Raw genomic sequence first — 23,929 nt, 5'->3', positions numbered from 1 at the left:
CAAACAAACGTTAAATAAGTTGCCCAGTTCAAGAGGGTGAGGACATATGTATACCTATGGCCAATTCATGTTGATGTATGGCAGAAACCAACACAATATTATAAAGCAATTATCCTTCAATTAAAAATAAGTAATTTTTTTATAGAGAGATATATCCTACATTAAAAAAAAAAAGTTACCCAAGATCAAACAACTAGATAGTGGGAGAGAGAGGATTCAAAGCTCAGGCTCTTAACCACCGCCCTCTTTTACAGCAATGGCATTAAAAGAGCAGCAGCAGCAACCACTGTGGTTAACAAGTACTGAATCCTTATCACTGGTCCAGACCGAAATAAACACTTCACAAAGGTTACTTCATTTAAGATTTACATAACCTCAAAAAAAATGTTGTTGTTCCCACTTCAAAGATGACTAAAGTAAGGCTTCACGAGGTTAGGCTGCCAAGATTTTTTAATACCCAGGACCACTCACTTCACTCGCCCGAACTTTGACGAGGATCACCAAGTCCACAAATTCAGAATCTACATCTCCATTCAGGGTCTCTTCTTTTCCTTAAAAGGGTCCTTAAACCCAGCCGTATTAGAACTTCTAGGTTTTATGAAACTCCACAAAAGTGACAAAACTTCACAAAAGTGACAAATTCCCAAACTGTAAATGGCATTAGGCAGAGAACAGGAGGTTCATGGGTAAGGAAGCCAGAATGACAAGTGAAGGAGAATAGTTAAACACAGGGGGCCTAACCCATAAGAGGTAAAATCCCTCCAAGGAGGTACAAGCTTAAGGATGAGAGGCTGGGGAGTTCTCTGGTGGCCTGGTGGAGGTTAGGATTCTTGGTTTTTCATTGCCATGGCCCAGATTCAATCCCTAGTCAGGGAACTGAGATCCCACAAGATGCGCAGTGCAGCCAAATAAATAAATAATTTTTTTTAAAAAAAGGAATGACAGACTGCTCACTATCATGAACACAAACTCTGCTTAAAGGCAGTACCAACACCAGACAGAGAGAAAACCCTGGGAGACGAGGCAGAAGCACGGCTGAGGAGGGTATGTCCCCAGAGTCATAAACCCCAGGGAACAAGGAAGCCAAGTTTCTCAGTTTGAGGGACCCAAAAAGCTGCAAACATTAAATAAAGAACCCCGCTTTTGGCTCTATACTGTGTATGACCCGACTGTATCACAAATTCAGAAAAGAGGGCTTTCATGAAAGGTCTCCGTAGCTTTGATTCTACATGGAATGTGTCTACTCACCATTGCCTACAGCAAAATTAAAGCAGACCGTCTCAGAAGGAAGTCAGGGAAATTTCATAGCAACTCAGCAGTGCGAAATTTATACACTGTGTAACTTGCTTGTGTTTCTTACATGGTTTTCTATAGAGATAAGAAGTTTTACTATGAAAAGGGTTTGTCTCTGGGAATAGCATAGAGGTCATAAGTTGGGAGCAATTAATCCCTCAAGACATGAGAGAACTACAAAAGGACACCAAGGAATAAATGAGTGTGGAAGACACCTAGAGCCTTCTCTAAGCTGAAATGATGGCCCAGAGCCAGCTTCTGCCTGACAAAGAGCTGAACAACTCAACAGTCCATGAGGATTCTCCACAGTGACCCAAGAAGACCTAAAACCTGTTATCTGAGGGCTCATTTCCACAAGCTACTCCAAGCAAGCCCAGCAGAGGTGACTAAAATACCAAAAAGGATACTGCTTTTGGTCTCTTCTGAGGGAATGCTTCACATTAAAACCACCTGGAAATTTTTCTTTTTTTTTTTATCCCAGTGCTGGGGAGCCTGGAGGAAAACCAGAATCCTAGCCACCAGACCACCTATGGCTAGAGGCCAGAAGCTACGTCTCCCTGGAACTTTGCTCCCAGTGAAAAATACATTTATCACAGAGGCAGAAACTATACGTGCAGGTACTAGAGACACAGCAGACCACGTGGGCGAGCACACGGGGCAGCAGTTTGTTCAGCTAAGGCAGAAGCAAGGCCGCGATGTACACCCAGAGAGAAGGGTAAGGCACCCCCTAGTGAGGAGCACTCCACAAGGAGGCGGTTAAGTCATTTACATACCTCAGTTCTTCCCGATCTTTGTCTTCCTTCAGGCCAATTATTTGGTTTTTTTTCTCCACACCTGACCTACCCTGGGACCCTCCCCTTGGTGCCCACACACCCCCCAGCCAATATGCATCTCCAAGTGAAGGCTTTGAGGAGGAGCAATACTCTTCATGGCCTGGCGTTATCCCCTGACTTTTGACCCACCCACAAGTGGCCTTTCTGCGAATGTGTAGCATCTCCCTTGTCCCAAAAGAGGGGGGAGTAGAGATTCCTTAATCCTTTACTCAAATAGGGTTTTGCCCCTCTTTGTCCTTGCCATGACTATTACCTTAAGGTGTTTACAAGAGACAAAGACTGGCTATTTACCTTGTTTCTGCTGTTACTTCCATTTTGGAGAGCAAACAGGAAGCTGACTGTAAATTCCTCAACTGCAGCCCATCTAACTCTTGTCTCAGGAAATGCTAGCAGTTCTAAGTATCATGCCTGAAACCCACTTTTTCGTGCCCCATGAAATGCAAACAGGAGGACAGTTGTAAATGTCTAACCTGGAGCCCTTCTATCTCCTGACCCATTTCTGTGCAATGTTCAAAGTTGCAAATGGCAGAGAACTTGAACACTGAACTCCTCAATTTTTCTTTGTCCTTCAAGTACCGGTTCAGCTCCTGAAAGGCCACCTAGATCAGGACAGAGACAATAATTAGAAACCTAAAAGGCCTACACTGTCACTGAGGACTTATGGCTACAATCCAGCGTAGTATTCTTCCTCCACCAAAACAGTCTGAAATATAAAAACTTTTAAGTCTTAACTTCTAGGCCCACTATATTAATTTCCCACTAATTACTTTAAAAAGTAAAATGTCAAACATGTCCCAAGAAACAACTAGAGTTTTTAAAGGCAAAAATAAAATCATTATTGAAACCGAGCAGGACCCAGTGGGGACCTCCTGGATACAAGTGCTTTCTGTGTCCCCTGGTCTTTATTTTTGGGAAACAAACTTCATTCAGCCCCCTAGACCTTTCCTGAGTTCCAAAGGATAGGTTCAAATAATTGCCAGTCAGCAAAGTAAGGGAATGCAGAAACAAAAGAGAAAGAGTCAAGAAACAACAGTGCAGTGATAGGGACACTTCCCCAGTGGTCCAAGTGGTTAACACGCCTCACTTCTGCAGGGGGTCTGCAGGGGGCATGGGTTCAATCCCTGGTTGGGGAACTAAGATCCCACACGCCACATGTGAGGCCAAAAAAATAAAATAAAATAAAGAAACAATAGTACAGTGATGAGGCATGGTCCTGGTTCCTCCCCAAAGAATATACATAACACACCTTTGAGTTCTTCTGCAGGAAAAATCCCCATACAGGTGGGAGATGGTAACTTCAGGCTGAGCACAAGATGACCCTGTTACCTCACCACCAACCAGTCAGAAGAAAGTCACACACCATACAGCCCTCACCCCAAATTTTGTCTATAAAAGCTTCCTCCAGAAAATGGACTTTTTGAGCATTATCTGTCCCAAAGAACTGATACCATTCAGGGCCCCACAGGCCTCTGTGTCCCCCATTTCTTTGATTATAAGAAACAACCTTCATTCAGCCTCCATGACCTTCCCTGAGTTCCAATGGGACAGATACAAGCAGATGTTAATTAGGGAAGGGAGAGCACAAGAGACCAGGGAGAAACAGTCAAGAGCAGCTTTGGGGCAAGGTCCTGTTTCCCCATCTAAGGATACACACAACAATGTCTTTAAGCTGTGGTATGCTTCCCACAAGCAAGCAGACCCCAGACCAGCTGGACCTAAAGTTTGATGATGCTGACTCCTACCTACCTCACCACCAACCCTTCAGAAGAATATCCACAGAATGACCATACCCTCCTTAAACATTTACTATAAAACTTATTATCTTCCCCAAGTGAGGATACACTGTTTCGAGGGCAGGAGCCCACTGTCTCCCCGCCTTTGCCTGGCAAAGCACTAAAGCTATCCTTTTCTACTTTACCAAAAACTCTGTCTCTGAGGTTTGATTTGGCACCAGTGTACAAAGAAGCTGAGCTACCAGCATCACAACTTGTATGGCACCTTACAATAAACACTGTACCTTCCTTCCCAGCAACCCAGTGTCAGCAGATTAGCTTGGCTTTACTGCATGCGGGCGAATCAAAGTTTTGGTTCAGTAACATATTAGCTTCATCAATCATTATTTTGACCTAAGAGAGACAGACTTTGAATATTTTTAGGATTCCCAGAGGAAAGTTCTCACCCAATTGCAGAAATTACAAAAGGAATTACACACCATATGGCCCAAAAGTAGAAAAATTAAGGAGAGGAGACACACTTAAAATGAAGTATCTGTAAAGTACTAGACCTGAAGAAGGGCAACAGAGTATGCTCCAAGTACCATCATCTCCAACTAAATCACTGCCGCTACTTCTCAAGGGATTTCCTAGATTCCTCTCCAACCCCACTTCAAGCCATTGTCCTCAGAGCAAAACAAGCCATGATCTGAATAGTCACAATTTTAATTTCTTCCTCCAAAGGAAATATGCAAATTGTGAATAAGCACATGAAAAGGTACTCAAATTACTAATTTTTACAGAAAAGCAAATTCGAACCACAATGGAATACCACGTGACACCATCAGGATGGCTACGAAGGGCATCAGAACATGTCACCCCCAAATATCCATTTTGGTATAAGGATTATTTTGAGCCAAAGATAACTGAGAAACAGCAGATGCAGTAAGACCTCCCTGATCTCCCCCTTTCTACCTGAAAGCAAAACATGAATTACTTATGAGAAAGGTGAGAGAGAACACTCTATCACAGGAGACAGGGCACTGATGCTGAGACAAATCTGTACAAACACGCCTTACTAAAACAAATCTTATCTTTCATTAGTTTCCCCCATTTATTTACCTTCCCACAATTTACTGACTCCAGAAGCTCAATCTCCTTTGTCTTATCACACTTCCATAATTTATGACTTTTTGTTTAAATGGTATATACGCTCTCAGCAGTAACTGCTTCTTTTATTTCTTAAGTTCATTTCTGTGATGTGCACCATTTGTATATGAAACAACCTTTCTCTCCTGTTAATTGATCTTTTGTCAGTTTAGTTTGCACAGTCCTGAGCAATGAACCTAAGAAGGTAGATGAAAATGTTTTTTTCTTCTACAGAAATTATTAAAAAACAAAAACAAAACTGTTCGTACAGTTGCAGAGAAATTGAAACCCAATACAAAACGGTGCAGGTGCTGTGGAAAGCAGTATTGGCAGTTCCTAAAAAAATTAAACAATTTGACCCAGCTATTCCACTTCTGGGTATAATTACAAAAGAACTGAAAGTGTTATGGAACACAAGCACATGAGACCAATGCATAGTAAGGTCAAACCAAAATGTGGGAGTTTGGAGCAGAGAAAGGTTTATTACAGGGTCAACCAAGGAGAACAGGTGGCTCATGCTCAAAAACCTCGAAGTCCTTGATGGTTTTCAGGGATAAATTTTCATCGGCAAAATCTGGAATGAGGGCTGTACGGTATGTGACTCTCTTCTGACTGGTTGGTGATGAGGTTAACAGGGCGGTATTCCAGGAATCTTGTGCTCAGCTGAAGTTAACCATCCTTACCTGTGTGGGAATCTTAGTTCCTTCAGAAAAACTTGAAGATATTATATATATATTCCTTGAGGAGGAACCACAATACTACTTTAATTGCTGCAATATAGTTTCTTGATGCTTCTCCTTTGTTTCTGCATACCCTTACATGCCTGATTAGCAACTATTTGCATCTGCCCTTTGAAATTCAGGGAGGTCTAGGAGGCTGAAGACTTCATCCTGCAAGAAAAAAATGGGGGGCTGGGAAGGGCTTCTGTGCCAGGTGGTCCCTGCTGGGTCCTGCTTGGTTTCAAAAGCAGAGACTCAAAGAGGAACTTGTATAGCCATGTTCACTGCAGCACTGTGAGGTGGAAACAACAGGTGAACGCTTTGTTTAATGTGGTATATTCATACAATGAAATATTCAGTGATAAAGGAGAATAAAATTCTGATACATGCTACAATATGGATGAACCTTAAAGGCATTATGCTAAGTTAAAGAAGCTAATACAAAGAGACAAATACTATATGATGCCACTTGTATAGGTACCTAGAAGAGTTAGTCAGAGATAGAATGTAGAATGCTAGTTACCAGAGGCTAGTGGAAGGAGAGAATGGAGAGTTATGATTTAGAGTACAGAGTTTTAGAAATACTCTGGGATGAAGAAAAACTTCTGGAAATGTAAGGCAGTGATGATAAGGAAGGTGGTAGATTAACTCCTGGGCTAACACAGAGCTAACATATGATCCTGCAATCCCACTCTGGGGCATACATCCAGAGAAAACCGCAATTCAAAAAGATACATGCACCCAAATGTACACTGCCACAGTATTTACAACAGCCAGGACATGGAAGCAACCTAAATGTCCACTGATGGATGAATGGATAAAGAAGACGTGGTACATACGTAGAATGGAATATTACTCAGTCACAAAAAAAGAATGAAATAATGTCACTTGCAGAGACATGGATGGACCCAGAGATTGTCATACTGAGTGAAGTCAAACAAAGAAAGACAAATATCATGCGATATCACTTATATGCGTAATCTTAAAAAATGGTACAAATGAACTTATCTACAACACAAGAAAGACGTAGGAAACAAACTTAACAGTTACCAAAAAAAAAAACCTCATCAATGGTTTCCCACTGTACTTGGAATAAAATTAAAACTATTTATTGAAACCAAATAGGACCCAGTGGAGCCCTCCTAGGTACAAATGCCTTTCTGTGCCCCCTGTTTCTTGTTTGTAAAGAGAAGGCTTCAGCAGGTTCAAACAGATACTAATCACAGAAGGGAGAGAATGCAGAAACAAAGGAGAAGCCGTCAAGGTACAACAGTGATGAGCGCACAATTCCTGGAGTTCAGGGTTTCTGAGCAGGAGCTGCCCATTCTCCTCTCATGCTTGTTGCAATAAACCTTCCCTTGCTCCAAACTCCCATTCTGGCCTCTCTGGCCTCCCTGTGCATGAGGCACACAAACTTATGTTTGGCAACATGGCCACAGTCCAGAAGGTTCTGCATATCTGACTTCACCATTATCTCTGTCTGTCCTAATCTCACACCGCTTTCCCCTTGCTCACTGTACTACAGTCAAGCTAGGCAAAACACACCAAATCCTTTCTGAACTCAGGGTCAACACAACTGCTATTCCCTTGCTTGAAATGCTCTCCCCATGGCTTATTCCTTTTCCTCCTTTAGTATTCCTTCTTTACTCAAATGTCACCTCTTCAAAAAGTAGCACTCCCACTTCTACCCCACCTCCAGTCTCAAGGTACTCTATCAATCTCCATATGAAATTACATACAGTATGATCCACACTCAGTATCTGCAGGAGTTGGTTCCAGGGCCCTCAATGGATACCAAAATCCACAGATGCTCAAGTCCTTCATATAAAGTGGTACATTATTTGCATATTACCTATGCACATCTTCCTGTATACTTTAAATAATTTCTAGATTACTAATAATATCTAATACAAATGTAAATGCTATATGTTAGTCACGTCTGATTCTTTGTGACCCCATGGACTGCAGCCTGCCAGGCTCTTCTGTCCATGGAATTCTCCAGGCAAGAATACTGGAATGAGTTGCCATGCCCTCCTCCAGAGGATCTTCCCAACCCAGGGATCAAAACCGGGCCCCTTGCATTGCAGGCAGATTCTTTACAGTCTGAGCCACCAGGAAGTAAATGTGATATAAACAGTAGCAAATTCAAGTTTTACTTTTTGGAACTTTCTGGAATTTTTTTTCAGTATTTTCAATCCACAGTTGAAGCCACAGATGCAGAATCTGCAGATACAAGGGGCTGCCTATATTCTATCTTTAAAACCTTAACCAAGTTATTTTATCTTCCTAAACCCTAAAGTCTCACTTACATCATGGAGACAACAGTACCTACCTAACACTGGTGAGAATAAATGACACCTTATACCACTAACATCAATAAATATTAACATTTATTAGTAGTACCAGGTACTTACGCAGCAATATCAGTTAGCAATTTGAGTAACTTGTTAACACAGGGGATGTTTTACTAGACGACTTCCCAGGTGGCGCTAGTGGTAAAGAAACTGCCTGCCAATGCAGGGCACAGAAGAGATGCAGGTTCGATCTCTGGGTCAAGGATATCCGCTAGAGGAGGAAATGGCAACCCACTCCAGTGTTCTTGCCTGGAAAATCCCATGAACAGAGGAGTCTGGCGGGCTACAGTCCAAGGGGTCACAAAAGAGTCGGACACAACTGAGCGACCAAACAACGATTAAGATGACTTAATAGCATGTCACTGATGAGAACAGTTTCCCTTTATGGCCTAAAGTGAGACTAGAGTATCTGTTTAAATGCTACCTGTATGAGAAGGGTCTTAAAACCTCATAACCTTACTCTAGTCCACTTTCAACTCCTTCTCTCACATCTCACAGCACATTACTTTATACCAACTGAGGCTTGTCTCTTTAAGTCCCACGTCTCTTAAGAGCAAGAGTAACATGCCCTACACTGCAGCCATAACTTCCACAGAGCCTGAAAGACAATCAGCAGAAATGCTATTTACTTTAAGCACACCCTGAACCTAACCCCATCATCTCCCCTGAGCACCAAAGTGACCTCCCAGTAATATTTCTGAGGGGCAAAGGTGCAGAGGAGAAGAGAATTTCAAGATAAAATTACAGTCAGTTGAGTTCCACATCCACAGATTCAACCAACTGCAGATAGAAAATATATAATGAAAAGGAAACAAAAAAAAAAATATTTAATGAAAAGATATTCCAGAAAGTTCCAAAAAGCAAAACTTGAATTTGCCACACACTGGCAACAATTTACACAGCATTTACATTGTATTAGGTATTACAAACAATTGAGAGATGGTTTAAAGTATACAGGACAATGTGTGTAGGTTATTTGCAAATAACATGCCATCTTATTAATATATAAGGGATTTAAGCATCCCAAAGATTTTGGCATCCATGGTCACAGGGCGGTAAAGGTACAGGTGGACCTGGAACCAATGCCCTGCAGATACCGAGAGACGACTGTATTTTCAATTACCTGGGCAGAAATCTGATTTAATCTTCTCACATTTCAGATGTAGGAACTAAAGCTCAGAGATGTTAAGTGTCTTGCCTAAAATCAGTTAGGCAATCAGTTAGCAGCAGAAACTGTGTTGGCCCTGAACACAGGTCCTGACTCACTATTTAGGTTTTTCTCTATACCACACTACCTTCCCTACCTCCAGGAGAAAAGACTGTTTGTAAGTACCGAATGAACTATAATATTAAGTGAACTCTGTTCTTTTTTGCTTTAAAGGAATGTAACAAGAAAACAGTAATGGCAGTTTAGGTCAATGATACTAAAAATTCTGAAAATATATAGTTTGGACTATTCTTTAAACTATCTGGTTGGCATATTAAAGTTTCAAATATGTTGATTCACAGAAATCAAAGTATTACAAAGTTGCTATAGGAAGAACTTAAGAAATCAGATCTTTATTTTTTTTAACATAAGCAAAAGAACTAGAAAAAATATATAAGGTCTTCTGGATGTAGGTATCTTCACCATGATCAGCAAATACAATGATAAGAACACATTTCCAGAAAAAATGATGGGGGGGGGGCGGGTAGGGATGACGCAGAAAGAACCATATTCAAACACAACCTTTACTACATACAGTTTCATTTAAGCCTGAAAGACTTTGGTTTATTCATTCATTTGCTCACTTATTCATTCACAATATTTATTAAAGCACCTACTATGTGCCAAGAACAGGAGATGTGAAAGGAAACAAGCCAGGATTCCTGCTCTTCTAAAGATTACGCTTTAGTAGAAGTCAGATGGTAACAAGCAAACAGAAACAAGCTAATTTCAGCTTGCAAGAAACTGCTACAAATAAAATAATCAGAGAGATTGAGAAAAAATGAGAATCTGGAGGAGCCAAATGAGCCATGAGGTCAAGGAAGGCCCTCTAAAGAGGTCTGATCTGAGAAAGAAATGAAAGTATGAAGTCTGGCTCCAATTTTTTTCTAACCAAAACCTTGAGAATTCTAACCAGAATCTTGGGAGGAGACAGTAAATTCCTTATTTCTGTTCTCTTCAGTACAAACATATGAGAACGAAAGGGATCCCAGTCCCCACACGGAATGGCCTGGTTTGGAGAAATTGTCCAAAATGAACAAAAGGAGACCCACAAGCAGAGAAAGTTCTGCACTCCCTTTTCTCATGAGAACGGCAGGTCCGCTGCTGGGCAACGTACGAGCAGTCGTGATCTGACATGGTGGTCTGTACACAGGAAAACATTAGAAAAGGGCAGTGGTAAGGAGGAGGAGAAGTAAAGTCTATCTGGCAATGTGATGGCATGTTAATTTGTAACTGCTGTCAAGCATTTTAAATACAACTTTTCAAACTCCAAAATATTGCTCATTACAAAACACAAAAGTAGAAAAACAAAGAACATGGGGAAATTTTGTCTTAATTTATATATTTACTGTATTACAGACCTTAATGGATTCACTTCAATTCACAAGATTTACATATGAACAAAGATTTTTCAAAGTTCTTGCCAAACAGCAAACATGCAAGTAACTACATATCTAAGCTATTTTTCAGTGGTTTCCCCCAGCCAAAGACCTAAAGACGAATGTATTACTCCAAAATTATTACTAGGGAAAAGTAAAGATAGAGGATCAGTGAATATTTAAGCTAGAAGATCCTCATTTTAAAGACAAGGAGGGACTTCCCTGGTGGTCCAGTGGCTAACACTCTGTGCTCCCAATGCAGGGAACCTGGGTTCGATCCCTGGTCAGGGAACTAGATCCCACAAGCTGCAATTAAGAGACTACATGCTGCAACTAAAGAGGCCATGTGCCACAACTAAGAGACGGTGCACTCATATAAAGAAATAAATATCTTTTAATAAATAAATAAAGATAAGGAAAGGGAAGCATCAGGAGGATTAATGACTACCCAATATCAAACAAATGGGGAAATTAAGCATCTAAACTCTCAGCCCAGGACTCCAGAGTTTTTTCAAAAGCAAGGAACAAGAATCTACTTTTCAACTAGCCCTTTTAAACAAGATGAAATAGAGAACACTTCCCTGGTGCTCCAGTGGCTAAGAATCTGCCAATCAATGCAGGGGACATGAGTTCGATCCCTAGCCCAGAAAGATCCCACATGCCAAGGAGCAACTAATACCATACACCACAACTACTGAGTCCATGCTTTAGAGCCCAAGAGCCACAACTACTGAAGCCCAGCGACCCCTAGAGCCTGCGCTCCACAAGAGAAGCCAGCACACCACAGCTAGAGAGTAGCCCCTCCCACAACTAGAGAAAGCCCGCACACAACCACCAAGATCTAACATAGCCAAAAATATATAAATGAAATAGAAATTACCAGAGTAGACTGTACAGTATATAGACTTTATTTTGTAAAACTTTTTTCAGCTTTATATACACTTATATATATTTTTCATACACACGCCCACAGAGTTATATATCCCTGGAGTCTGTAGGTTAAAAGGTCCCTTTCTATGGGCTGCAGTCCAAAATGTTAAAAACACTGCATTTCACACTGCTGATCTTGAAATATTTCCTTGTATTTTTATGCAAACATTGCAATAGCAAGACTAAAAACTTCAATGGATGGCCAATCCTACCTTGGAAATCTCTCCTTCAAGTCCCATTTTTGCATTCATTCAGGGCTCTGCTTTTGTGCCGTTATGAATATATAACTGAAATAACTATTGACAGCAACAGCAGCAACTAACAAGCACAGAAGCTCTCATTCAGCCAAAGGTGCTACAAGAATCACTGCCTGTTGGTCTCCTACGGAATTTACAGCTGGAAAAGCAGATCTTTATTACAAAAAGACACAGTATATTCTCACTAGAGCTCAGAGGTTCAGACAGCTCTCTCCAAAAAAAGAATTAAGTATGCCACAGACTTGCCTTTGAATGTAATTTCAGAAGAAAGGCTCATTCCTAAAATATTTTCTAGTTTCTCTACATAATATTGCCTGAGGCTAACAACTAGGGAAAAAATTTAACATAGGACACAGCCACCCACTACTAATTTGATCTAAGATTTAAAATGTGAACTGCCTTGGGAGAAGCTACGTTATAATTCCAGCTAAGACACAGAAATATCACATCTCAAGATCTAAGATCATTTTTAGATGGCATATTGGGGAGAGGCAAACGACGACGACAACACTGGAGAGGACAAAGACAGATAAAAGGCAACGGGTAAAATAAGTGAGGGTGGCGAGGAGAATGTTAGAGCAAAGGGGAAACTATTCAAGCACTACACACAGTAAAAGTGTAATCCAAAATACATCACGCCCTACTAGATATTTCAGGCACAAAGCCTGACCTGCCCACCACCTCAGCCAATCATGGTTTGTGCCACATGACCCCATCTCCCCTTCCACAGCTGACCAGACCAGGACTGGCCACCTTTGCCTGAAACTTCGCACAAAAAGGCCCCTAAAAAAAAAAAAAAACAAGCTGTTGGGAGTAAAAATAATAAATAAATAAATAAATAATATAAATAATAAATATCACAGAAAAGAAACAACGAGGTCGAATTAGGGGGACTGACACACCCAAGTTATACTGTTATTTAGTTGCTAAATCCTGTCCCCACTCTTCTGTACCTCCATGGACTGTAGCTTGCAGGCTACTCTGTCCATGGGATCCCAAGTTATATAAAAGCAGGCATATCAGATAAAGAGACTGCGACTAAAGGAAAGAGGTACAGAGTACGGAGGAAGAAAACTAACCATGTCAAAAATGCAGAGAAAACATGTGCAGCTCCTGAAAAAGGGAGGAAAAGAGATTCTTGTTTATGGCAGCTTTCTTTCATATGTACCCATTCCCCAAGGTGGGGGAAAAAGTACCCTAAGACACAAATAAATTATTAAAAGGGTTTACATCATTTTTTTCCCACATTAAAAAAGAACTTATCACTGAAAAGTCTGAGTTAGAAGAGTCCCTGGAATCAGACCAATTCTCTATTTGAAAGATGAGGAAGTTGAGAACCACAAAGGAAACTAAGGTTATACAGTGTGACAGACCCAGGACAAGAATCAAGGTCTCCTATTTCCACAGTCATTATTCTGTCCTTTACACAGCACTAAATGTCATCACCAACAGAGAAACATTTTCTCCTAAAAACGAGTATTTCTGTCACACATTTCTAAATGAATCAGAAATCTTTATGTGCACTATGCCATCTCCCACAGTTTAAATACGTTTTTCACGTATTTACTCTCTGGTTCTCTGATATCCTGATGAAATACATTCAGTAGACTACTCTTTTTCTTAAGTAATTTTTTTTCATGCATGTGTCACTCAAGACATTACACAAAGTTCACCTTGCTCCACTGGCTTTCCCCCCACCATAATCAAACATTCAAAAACAGCTTAATGTAGAGAACTTATTTCAGACTGCACAGTATTTGAACTAAAAGTAGTACAGAACACACATTTTAAATGAAAACAATTTCAACAAAGGACCATAAAGATTTCCATGAGGAAAAACTCAACACCTATGTAAGTAAAATTCAGGAGAAAATAGTGCAAGAACAATCATAACTAAAGAAGGACTAATGTGAAATGCTTCAAGTCATTTCTTATAAAATGTATCGCCATCATTGGATTTATCCTGAGAACAAACACTACAACTTGGAAACAAAAAGCCCAAAAGTGAAAATTACTAAACAGTAGGAAAGTACAGGGAGAAGGCAATGGCACCCCACTCCAGTACTCTTGCCTAGAAAATCCCATGGACGGAAGAGCCTGGTAGGCTGCAGTCCATGGGGTCGCTAGGAGTCGGACACGACCTGAGCGACTTCACTTTCCCTTTTTACTTTCATGCATTGGAGAAGGAAATGGCAACCCACTCCAGTGTTCTTGCCTGGAGAATCCCAGGGACAGCAGAGCCTGGTGGGCTGCCGTCTATGGGGTCGCAGTGTCGGACACGACTGAAGTGACTTAGCAACAGCAGAAAAGTACAAAGGGCGAGGGGGGCGGGTGGGAAGCTGGCATAAGGTAAAGATGGTGAAGCCCCAGGTTAAGAACTGCAGAACACCTAGATGCTTATTCTGCCAAAACACTTAAGCTCCTCCAAGAATCCCCTACAGAACACAGCTGGGGATGGGGGTGGGGTGAGTAAGTCCTCATATCTAAAGCCGACCCACAAAAAGCAGAGTCATCAATTTTCCAAGAATGTCCTCAGCCATCTTAAAACGGCGGAAATTGAAAACACAGCACATTTTAAAGAATCCTTTACTTACGTTTAAGGTGAACAAGATACATGAAGTGAAGAATATACAACCCAGAGTGCCAATGATTAAACAAGGAAAAACACAAAACTCACCAATCTAGGGGCCACTTCAGTATAGCTAATGTATCACACTCAAAGAATTTTTCCAAGTGAAGAATTTGTGGCGTTGTAAGCATATTATTTCTTATTCTAGCAACTTAGAGATGTGTACTGTTACGGCCATTTGATTGGTGAGAAAATGCAGGCTTAGAGCCTTAATTAACCAAGGTCACTAAAGCCAGGCAGTAAATCGATCGGGACTGGAAGCCAGGCTGTTTTAATAGGGCTTGCGAGATTATAAGCCACAGTCGACATAGCCGTTTAAAATCATCCTTACCAGTCACCCAGCAGCTGAGTTTTGGAGAGGGAATTGAAAAAGGGCATCTGACTTTCTCTCTCAAAGTAGAACAGAAGTGAGCTGTCAGAAACGGAAAAAGAAGTGAGTGCGGCTGCCGCGCGGGCGCTCCAACCCCGCAGCTCAGGTCCGTCGCTCCCCCGCGCCAGCGGCCACGGGACCCAGCCCGCCCCACTCGGATCACGCAGCCCGAGCCACGCTCGGTTCTCTGCCCGGGGCCCAGGGGCCGCGGTTGTCAGACCTGGAGCGGTAGGGACAAAGACCCTCCTCGGCCGTGGCCCGGAGCTGCGGGTCAGCGCTGGAGCGGGGTCTTTGCGGACTCCCCGAGGCAGCGGCCCCGATGGGGCGGGGGACGGGGCACCGCGGAGGAGAGGCGGCCCCCGGCCCGAGGGGCTCCGGCACAGACGCGAGCCGGATGGACAGAGACGCCTCCAACCGCGGCTTCCCTCTCGCCCCCTCCTCATTACCTTGCCTTGTGGGCTTCTCGTCTCTGTCGCCGACGCCAACTGGCTTCCGAGCTGGGGCGGCGCAAAGAAAGCCGATTAGCGGGCGTCAGCTGCGTCCCGCGCTTGCGAAACAGCCTCCAGGTCGGGATGAAGAAAGGCCTGAGCTGGGAATCAGCAACAAGGTTGATTCCCGGCTTGTGGGGATTTTACTCCTCTTGTCCCTCACACTCTGCTTCCGCTCCGCCTCCTTGCCCTGCCCTTCCCCCGCTTGGAGACCTGAGACTGGCGGCGCAATGCATTGTGGGGGATGTAGTCCAGGAATGCGGAAGAGGCGGCACGTGCTTCTAGCCGGCTCGCGCCTACTCCCGGTCAGGAGACGCCGTTGCGTGGCAACCGGAGGGGGCTGCCAGCTCCTTCCTGAGAATTGGAAGGCGAGCTTCAGGGAGGCTTACTCTCTGGCTTAATTCGCTGCAAGCGCTGAAAGGAGAGCGTGGGCGTCTCACTCACACCCTCCAGCTGTGAACCAACAATTATACGCCGTTGGCTTGAGGCAGAGGGCTTAGTGATTAAAAGTGTACTACTGGCAAGAATGTCCGTTATTGCCCCTGAATGTCCTTAGCCAATGGAGTAAGGGGACTAAGAACTAGACTAAGAATAGGAAGAAACAAAATCGTTATTTTTCATAGATATGTATGTGGCAAATCCAAAAGAATCTGCAGATAAATTGTTACAATGAATGAGTTTAACAAGATTAATAGAAAGAAAAATAGTATCTTTCAAAAATAATACTTTTTTGTATAGTCTAGGGGAAAAGGCTAAATTTAGAGATCCAACCAGTCCATCCTAAAGGAAATCAGTCCTGAATATTCATTGGAAGGACTGATGTTGAAGCTGAAACTGCAATACATTGGCCACCTGATGCGAAGAACTGACTCATTTGAAAAGACCCTGATGCTGGGAAAGATTGAAGTCAGGAGAAGAAGGGGACAGAGGATGAGATGGTTGGATGGCATCACCGACTTGATGGACATGAGTTTCAGCAAGCTCTGGGAGTTGGTGATGGACAGGAAAGCCTGGCGTGCTGCAGATCATGGGGTCTCAAAGAGTGGGGCACGACTGAGCGACTGAACTGAACTGAGGGAAAAAGTTAGAAAATTAAGTTAGAGTATTTGAAGCTTTCAGTACCTTCAACCAACTATCTAGAAATAAATCAAAGAAGTGCAAGACCTATATGAAGAAAACATTTTTAAAACACCAAAGATGACCTAAACAAATAAGAGATAGTAGTGTTTACAGACTGCAAGATTCAATATTGGAAGATGTCAAATCTCCTCATATTTAATCTATCGATCCAGTGCAATTTCAGATAAACTTCAGTAGGTAGGATTGTGTGTGTGCGAGAAACTTAACGAACTAATCTAAAACTTTATGGAAGAGCAAAGACAAGTATATATGAAATATGAGAAAGAGGAAGAAGTAAGAGAAAGACCAGGGGGAGGAAGACGTGCAACCAGATACCGAGCTTTTTTTATAAAGCCAGAGTCATTAAGGCAGTGTGGTATTGGAGCAAGAATGCACCAATAGACCAATAAGACAGAATAAAGAGCCCGCGGATGCCCTACTGTCCCCATATGAGTCTGAACCTGTTAGCACCTCCCCTAGGAGACAGTTGCTGTTGGCCAGCCCCTGCTATTAAAAAAATAAAGAGTGAAGAAAGTCTCATCTATACATGGGAATTTGATTTATGTTGTCATGAGGTGATGCAGAGCAATGCCTAAAGAATAGTTTTCCATGATTGGTGTTGGGACAAATAGATTTCCATTTGGAAGGAAAAAGATGAAATTGGCCTCTTTACATGCAAAAATGAGTTTTAGGTGGATATTAGACATAAATTTGAAAGGCAAAACAATAAAGCTTTTAGAAAATAAAGCAGGAAAATATATCCAGGACCACAAGTGTAGGGGACAGACTTTTAAAATTAATCCAAAAGCACTAAATATAATTGAAAAACTAATAAATTAACTACATTAATATTTAAGACTTGGTTTCATAAAATGACACCATTGAAAGAGCTAAAAAGCAAGCCTCAGAGTCAAATAAATTACAGGATTATGCTGTACACCCTAAATTTATACAGAGCCATATGTCAATTATATTTCCATAAGCTGAAGCAAATCTCAGAGTCAAATAAGAAATTACAATATTGCACTGTACATCTCAACAGCTATCTCTCAATGAAGCTGAAAAGACATTTACAGCATGTAGAAACAAGAGAAATCTTATACCCAGGACATATAAAGAACTACAATCATAAGAAAAAGATTTGAACAGGCACATTACTAAGGAAGAAATCCAAATAGCCAGTAAACATGTGAAAACTGTCAATCTTATAAGGGAAAAGGAAATTGGAACCACAGCAAAGTAATACTACATCACCCACCAGAATGGCTAAAATGGAAGAGACTGACAGTTACAAGTTGACTAGGAGTGGAGCAACAGGAATTTTCATTTACTACAGGGAGAGTAAGACAGCAGTTTGGCAAAGTTGTTTGACCTTATCAACTAAAGTTGAACACGGGCCCCCACATGACCAAGCATGTCACTTCCTGGTATATACCCTGAGAAAGGGTCATCTGCACCAAGATACAAGTGCCAGGATGTTAACAGCAGTACTGTTGTTACAGCTAAAAACTGTCAGCAACCCCATGTCCTCTATCAACAAAAAAAATGGACAAATTGTCATATGATAATAGAATATAATAGAGAAATGAACAAACTACATGCAATAATATAGATGATCTTAAAAGTATGTTAAGAAACCGCTCACAAAATAATATATACTATGTTATTCCATTTTTATAAAGTTCAAAAACTTGAATAAAGAATGCATAGGGACTCCTCTGGTAGCACAGTGAACAAGAATCTGCCTGCCAGTGCAGGGGACTTGGATTCAATCCCTGGCCGGGTAGATTCCACATGCTTCGGAGCAACTAAGCCTGTATGCCACAATTACTGAGCCCTCACTCTAGAACCTGCAAACCACAACTACTGAAGCCTGTGCGCCCTAGAGCCCCGTGCTCTGCAACAAGAGAAGCCAATGCAGTGAGAAGGCCACTCACCGCAACAAAGTGTAGCCCCTGCTCACCGAAACTGGAGAAAGCCCGAGCAAGGCAACGAAAATAAAGCAGAGCCAAAAATAAATAAACAAAATTATAAAATTTTAAAGTAAAGACTGTCTAAAAAAATTCTTTTAATGAAAGAATGCATACTTAGGTGCTGAAACAGTAAAGAAGAACAAGGAAATAGTTATCAAAAAAAAGGAGGTTGAAGACTTCTCTGGTGGTCCAGTGGTTAAAGACTGTGTGCTTCCACTGCAGGGGGTCAGGAGAAAAAAAAAAAAAAGAAGGTTAATGGCTATCTCTAAGACAGAAGGTACTTTGTGGGGAAAGGGTTAAGACTGGGAATTCTCTTATGGTAGGGGGAAGGGAGAAAAGATAAATAAACAAAAAGTCACAGCAGAATGTTGATACCTGCTATGATGGTTTAGCCACTAAGTCGTATCTGACTCTTGCAACCCCACGGACAGAAGCCCACCAGGCTCCTCTGTCCATGGGATTTCCCAGGCAAGAATACTAAAGTATGTTGCCATTTCCTTCTCCAGGTGATCTTCCCCACCCAGGAATCTAACCAGGGTCTCCTGCATTGCTATATGTAGAGAAAAAAACACATTTTTTTGAGGAAAAAACACTTCCATCTGAGTGGGAAAAGTCTGTTCAGTAACCAGGTACAAAGGAACAAGGCAGGTCATGTATACAAAACACAGGATACCTGGATACAGATTACCTGAGCTGTCCAGTACAATAGCCATTAGATCCATTTCATATATTAGGTTGTAAACACATTACTATTCACTGTTTCCCAATACTGGTAGAAGGCACTCGGTAAATATATGATGAATAAATAACTCTTCCCACTGGCCTCATAGAAAACTCTCTGGACACCTGGATACCTCATACACAAATCACTGGACATATATATTTAATAACTGCTGTTTGATAGAGGTTTCCCTGGCCAAAAAGATTCATCTTTCTTTCAAGATTCATCCTTCTTTCAAGAAATCTTTCGAGATTTCTCATCACCTCCATTCTATCCCACATCTTGGTCGATAAAGAATAAATTAATTTGGAAGGTTGAAGATAATAATTATTATTATATTTTATAGCCCTTTACAACTTAGAAATAATTTTCATAGAGGTAGTGGGATGTATTGCCAAACTCTGCCCACTCTTCTGTCAAAGAGAGGCCTAGAGTCAAAAGAATGTAATCAGCTGCTCAAATAAATTTGATCAGAATTAAAACCATTCCTTCTTGAAATCAAAGGAAAACCATAGCCAACTAGTTCCAGACCTCAGTTTGGAAAGTGCCTCATTAGCAATATAATAGGTGGTGGTATTTAGTAACTAAGTCAACTCTTGTAACCCCATGGACCATAGCCTGCCAGGCTCCTCTGTCCCTGGGATTTTCCAGGCAAGAATACTGGAGTGGGCTGCCATTTCCTTCTCCAGGGGATCTTCCCAATCCAGGGATCAAACCCACATCTCCTGTATTGGCAGGCAGGTTTTTTAACCTCTGCTGCCACCAGGGAAGCCCATGTAACAGGTGAAAAGGTAGTTTATTCCTAAAACACATTGCTAGTCATATCATGTTAACAACAGAAGTAGACTTTTCCAAGGTTAATTGTGTTGTCTCTGAGGAAAAGAGTGAGAAACTAAACTAGGAGAAGGAATTGGAATTGGAGTACCTAATTCTACTCTCATATATAAGAGCTTGGGCCTGAAGTATTGCTCAGCTCTGCTGAGACCATGAAAAGGACTCTGGGCTAAACCTGTGGGAAAATGGTGGCTCTCTGCTAAGTTTGAAATGCGGACAGCAAGACGAGGGAGAGACAGGTCAGAAATGAAGGAAGCCTCCCTGAAGGACACCATTGTTGGGAAGGCCTAAACCTGGAAGCACCTGCCACTGGGCTTTGAGGGGGTACATTCAAGTTAACAGGATATTTGTTCCTTCTAAATTGTGATAAGTTTCTGTGGTGTACCTGACCCTTTGTGGACAATTCTACTTTTCCACACAGTGGTCCAAAGGGTTTGGTCTGGGGGAGTCTGACAGGCTAAGGAAGGGAGGCTGGAAGCCGCCCCACTCCTTTGGGGTCTGGGAATCTAAGAGGAGCCTGCTAACCACAGGAAGAGCTCCTAATCAAAAATGTAATAAACAGTTTGGGCCAACAAAGGGGATTTTTTTTTTAAATACAATATGGTATGTTTTTTGTTTAAGAATGTGTCTTTGTGTATGTATATATCATTTAACATTGTGTAAAAAATATCAAAATAAAAACAATGTTTTGGCTTTTTAAATTTTATGTGGATATACAGTTCATTAACAATGTTGTGTTAGTCTCAGGTGTGCAGCATAGTGGTTCAGTTATACGTATACATGTGTCTATTCTTTTTCAAATTCTTTTCCCATATACGTTATTACAGAGTATTGAGCAGAGTTCCCTGCATATAGTAGATCCTCATTCGTTATCTATTTTAAAGATATCAGTGTGAACATGCAAGACAGGTATTTTAATTGTCTACCCCTAAACTACATGGCAAATAGATGGGGAAACAGTGGAAACAGTGACAGACTTTATTTTGGGAGGCTCCAAAATCGCTGCAGGTGGTGATTGCAGCCATGAAATTAAAAGAGCTTACTCCTTGGAAGAAAAGTTATGACCAACCTGAAAAGTGAAAGTGAAAGTGAAGTCGCTCAGTCATGTCCGACTCTTTGTGACCCCATGGACTGTAGCCTACCAGGCTCCTCCATCCATGGGATTTTCCAGGCAAGAATACTGGAGTGGATTGCCATTTCCTTCTCCAGGAGATCTTCCCAACCCAGGGATTGAACCCGGGTCTCCTGCATTGTAGGCAGACACTTTACCATCTGAGCCATCTAGACAGCATATTAAAAAGCAGAGACATTACTTTGTCAACAAAGGTCCATCTAGTCAAGTCTATGGTTTTTCCAGTAGTCATGTATGGATCTGAGAGTTGGACGATAAAGAAAGCTGAGCATCGAAGAATTGATGCTTTTGAACTGTGGTGTTGGACAAGACTCTTAAGAGTCCCTTGGACAGCAAGGAGATCCAACCAGTCAATCCTAAAGGAAATCAGTCCTGAATATTCATTGGAAGGACTGATAGTGAAGCTGAAATTCCAATACTTTGGCCACCTAATGCAAAGAACTGACTCATTGGGAAAGACCCTGATGCTAGGAAAGATTGAAGGCGAGAGGAGAAGGGGATGACAGAGGATGAGATGGTTGGATGGCATCACCGACTCAATGGACGTGAGTTTGAGTAAACTCTGGGAGTTGGTAATGGAAAGGGAGGCCTGGCATGCTGCAGTCCATGGGGTCAAAAAGAGTCGGACATGACTGAGCAAGTGAACTGAACTGAAGCTAAAAACTCATCATATCTTGCCTGATTCAAATTTAGGCTTTCCTTTATAGAAAGCACATCTTTTTTTTTTTTTAATTTTTTTAATTATTTGGAGGCTAATTACTTCACAACATTTCAGTGGGTTTTGTCATACATTGATATGAATCAGCCATAGCGTTACACATATCGGGATGGGGAATACGTGTAACTCTATGGTAGAAAGCACATCTTATTTCTTTAAACTCCCATATGTAAACTGCAAAAATGCAAAGATGAACATTCAAAATACCAAGATCATAATGATGACTATATCTCCCAGTGGGTGCTCATACACACTCAGGAAGATGGATTTTAACCTTTCACACCAAAATGTACAAATATGTATCTTTTTTTGGGGGGGGAGGGCTAACTTGCCTAAACACAAAATTACCCATTTTTTTTTAATTACCTATATTTTGTCCATTATTATAAAATTCAAAATAATGACCCCATTAAAGTAAATCAATTGATGAATTCTATTGCATTCAAAGCTCATTAGTATACATTTTTCCACATAAGGAGCTAGATTTAGAAACGGAAGCCTCCAAATATTCTTCTAAATTAGATAAAATGGATTCAATTTTTAATAACTGTGTTTGATAAATCCCAAGGATTAAGCCACTTTCCTTGGCTATGTCTTAGTTTATACATTTGTTAAAAAATGTATAGGTATCTCTCTACTTACAGTTACTCAAATAGATTATGAAATCTTGTCAATCAAGATGTATGACATTGCAAATTTGAAGAAAAGAAGTGACATGGTACAGAGTTGTATTAATATTTTGGTCTAAGCATTATCCAACTTTATTGTATTTTAATTCTTACAATCCCAAGAGCTTTGTCTGTCATAAGTTACATTTTAACATGTTCTGTAAAATTCACACATCCCAATACATTCCCCACTATACACTACTCAGATCAATCCTTTAGCAGAACAGATAGATGCAGCCTTGAAACACTAGTCCCTGTCGAATTCATCTACTTCCACCCACATTCTGTCAGCCATCTCTCTCAGATTCCATAAAAAGTGAGAGGGAGGCTTCCCTAGTGGGAACCATTTCAAGACAACACTGCAGGCTTGAGAGAGTAAATAAAGTGTTACTGAGATTATCTGGGCTGTACTGCATGTGACTGAGCCCCATTAAGTCATCTTTATAAACTCCTAAGATTCTGGGGAGTGGATGCAAAGAGCCACTGTTTTCAGGCACCCAAGTAAGAAAGTTCGCTTGTTAAAACTGCCACCTACGAATCTGAAGTGATTGGCCTCTATCATCAGTCTCTCCTTGCCCTCCGTTCAGGGGATCCTGTTTGGGATTTCACGTGGAACTCTCAGAGTTTTGAACCAACAACAGATGTGGTTCCTGGGGGAGGCTGCGGTGACTGGAGTGAGTCATCACCATATGATTCTGCTCCACCTGCCTCTCATTCTGCTGAGACAGAAATCAAGCCCTGAGCCTTTGGAGTGCGAGCACTGACTCCAAGATCCTAGACTACCAGAGAACTAACCCTAGGGAGTATCAAATGCTGAGAATTCACACAAAGGAAACCACTTGAACACAGGACCCCGCATCACCCAGCCACCAGTAGCACCCTGTATAAGATACCTCATCTAAACAACAAAGAAAGCAAAACTACAAATACCCAATCATCAGCAGACAGGATTACCACCTCACTCAGCCTTGCCCATCGAGAAAAAACAAACAAACAAATAAACAAAATTAAAAAAAACACCTCAGCACAAATCTCACCTTATACACAACCACTGGACCAACCTTAGGAAGGCAGAAACCAAAAAGAAGAGAGAACTCAACTTTGAAGCCTGGGAAAAGGAGACCTCAAACATGATAAGTTAAAAAATAATAATAATGAAAAGGCAAAAGAAATACTGCACAAATGAAGAAACAAATTAGAAACACAGAAAGTCCAAATAAATGAAGAAGAAATAGGCAAACTATCTGAAAAAAATTCAGAATAATGATAGTAAAGATCAAAAACCTTGAAAACAAAATGGAGAATAAAAAGAATCAATTAACAAAGACCTAGAACAATTAAAGAATACAGAAACACACAACATAATTACTGAAATTAAAAATACTCTGGAAGGAATCAATAGTGGAATATCTGAAGCAGAAGAATGAATCAGTGAGCTGCAAGA

The 23,929-nt window shown here is 41.3% G+C and overlaps 1 protein-coding gene across 6 annotated transcripts in view; it reads right to left on the bottom strand.

Moving 5' to 3' along the window:
* Window positions 1-15,510, bottom strand: part of CCDC126 (coiled-coil domain containing 126) — a 40,546-nt gene extending 25,036 nt beyond the window's left edge. For 2 of the 6 annotated variants that reach the window (XM_043872336.1, XM_043872335.1), the window contains exons 1-3: window positions 15,279-15,510; window positions 14,794-14,874; window positions 2,597-2,725 (exon numbers count right to left, since the gene is read on the bottom strand). The gene's annotated coding sequence lies outside the window, so the exon portion shown is untranslated. Of the gene's footprint in view, window positions 1-1,248; window positions 1,369-2,596; window positions 2,726-14,793; window positions 14,875-15,278 lie in introns of all 6 variants that reach the window. The other 4 variants (XM_043872334.1, XM_043872337.1, XM_043872332.1 and 1 more) reach the window with 4 other exon arrangements.
* Window positions 15,511-23,929: the final 8,419 nt, after the last annotated feature.

This window comes from Cervus elaphus, chromosome 18 (assembly GCF_910594005.1).
Source record: "Cervus elaphus chromosome 18, mCerEla1.1, whole genome shotgun sequence".
NCBI lineage: Eukaryota > Metazoa > Chordata > Mammalia > Artiodactyla > Cervidae > Cervus > Cervus elaphus.
The sequence above is the reverse complement of the archived record's forward strand: the minus strand, read 5'-3'. Positions and strand labels throughout refer to the sequence as shown.